The sequence below is a fragment of the Arachis ipaensis genome, chromosome B10 (genome assembly GCF_000816755.2).
Source record: "Arachis ipaensis cultivar K30076 chromosome B10, Araip1.1, whole genome shotgun sequence".
In the NCBI taxonomy this organism is placed as follows: domain Eukaryota; kingdom Viridiplantae; phylum Streptophyta; class Magnoliopsida; order Fabales; family Fabaceae; genus Arachis; species Arachis ipaensis.
The window spans coordinates 6,183,462-6,185,743 of NC_029794.2; the positions used below are offsets into that span (position 1 = coordinate 6,183,462).

General features: G+C 26.1%; 1 long non-coding RNA gene across 1 annotated transcript; it reads right to left on the reverse strand.

Annotated features, from left to right (window-relative positions):
* Positions 242-1,331, reverse strand: LOC110267979. Its single transcript, XR_002355967.1, has 2 exons — positions 1,263-1,331; positions 242-350 (listed from the first exon to the last, which is right to left on the reverse strand). It is a non-coding gene; the product is annotated as an uncharacterized LOC110267979 (long non-coding RNA).

Consider the following 2,282-nt stretch of genomic DNA (forward strand, 5'->3'; position numbering starts at 1 on the left):
TACCGACTAAAAGTGATATTTTATCGTTTAAAAAAGTAGTTTTAACCGTCGTTTTTACCATGTTAAACATAATTTTTTTGTTTAAAAGTTCACAATAACAAGAAATCATAACCCAAAAACAAAATATTACGTAATTCATAAATAAAATATTAAACATAATATATAATTTTTTAGTATTGAAAATAAAAAATAATAACTTCTATACAAATATAGTATTGAAAGTCTTAATATATAACTCTTAATACATCAAGTCTCTATTATAAAAAAAATCACACTGCTCTATTATTCGCTTCAAAAGATCTACTTTTTAACTCTTTTGGCGATGGAATCTTACTCTCTTGATCTAATTCCTACAACAAAAATATAATTTGAAAACAAAATAAAAAAGAATAAATAAATAAACCATTAACTTGAACATCACAAAATAAATTTAAACAAAAAATGAAAATTAAGAACAACCAAACAGTAATTTTATTTATATATCCATGTATATGACATAGTGGCCAGTGAAAGAAATCAAAGGATTTGATCTGCAGGAGCAATATGATTATGCACATAACCCCACCCCCAATATAGATAAGCCTATCAAAATTTAAATTTTTATAAAAAGAAAATCTATTAATTAGACACCTACCTAAAATAGATAAAATATTCCAATAATTTTGACCTAGATAAAAACAAAAGGTAAAAACGCTAACCCACCGTAGCCAAATTCACCGCTCCAAATAAAACCCAGGAATTTGGTAATACAATTTGGCCAATCCAATCATAATATCCAACATTTCAAGCTATTTTTCTAGAGTATAATTACTTCCTAGAAGTTCATCTTTTATCTAACGTTCAAATGCATGCATTTTTACTAATTTCAAGAAAATTTTAAACTTTTTAGTTGATTAGCTCTTTCTATAAGTTTTTTTTTTTATTATAGGTATTGAAATCTTTCTTATTTATAATCATATTTCGGTATAAGAACCAAAGTAACGCTTATTCATTTAAAAAAAATGAAAAACAATAACATGAAGCATTTAAAGCATCATATATAATTATATATAGCCATGGTAGAACAAAGAACCTCCCACCCACAATTAATTCCACACCCGAGTTTCTTTTCTGGGAAATATATGTTATTCAGTTTGTCTTGGATATCAATACTAATCACTACAACCCGTTAATCAATTTATTTTCTCTCAACTTAGTAAAAGGAGCTAATTGAATAAAGAACAAATTCTGCAATAAACTTTATCCATGAAAGGCAACATTACCTCGCCGCACAGAAGTTGTTTCATTTCTTGTAAACAGATATTGACCAATAAAAATAGTATCACCTTTCTTCACAGTCTACAAAATTATGGACATAATAATCAAGACAAGCATCATAAACACAGAAATAATCAATATAAAATGAGAAATAAGAAAACAAAATTTGCAAACCCACACAAAAGAGAAAGGAGAGGTTTTAAAGAATATGGAGGAGAAATGTTTCCTGTTGATTCTGGTCATTTGAATTTAGAGATGTTTTAAAGACAAACCCACACATAAATTTATATACAGTCAAACATAAATAAAGAAACTATATAAAAAAATTTGAATGTTACTGCCACTGTGGATGTTATTTATTAACTAGGGATACATTATTCATCTAATCTTATGACTACTATTTCTAACCCTCAAACTGGTACGCATGGGAAATACTCAATCCTAAGATTTTGTAAAGATGTAAATCAGTTGAATGTTTGAACTAATAAATTAAGCATCCTTCTAAAGGACTTTTTTTTATGAGAGAGGTTTGTTATTAAAAGGACTTTCAAAGGACTTCCAAAGCATCCTTCCACACATATGAGAGAGGTTTGTTATTAAAAGAAATTCTTTCTATACAATGGTCAGTTACTTAATATAAAAAAAATTTTCACCAATTTCAAACAGCAACTTCATTAAAAGTTTTTTTATTGGTAGTAAATCATTGTTACGGATTTTCAAAGAATAAAAGTAAAATAGTTTAAATATGTTTATTATTAAAAAAAATTTCGTACATCCATCAGTTATTATGTTGAATAAAAAAAACTTCACATCTTTCACCGTTACTTCATTAAAATTTTTTATTGAATGTAAATTATTCATGCGGAATTTTTGCGATAGATATGCTTTTGAAAGAATAAAAGTAAGATAATTTAACAGGACAATATTTTTTTTTAAAAATTATACAGTAATTTTGTACTAATATATATCATAATTTATTTTACATATAATATTCATCCATCTAAGTTCAGTCGTTGAGTACCTTA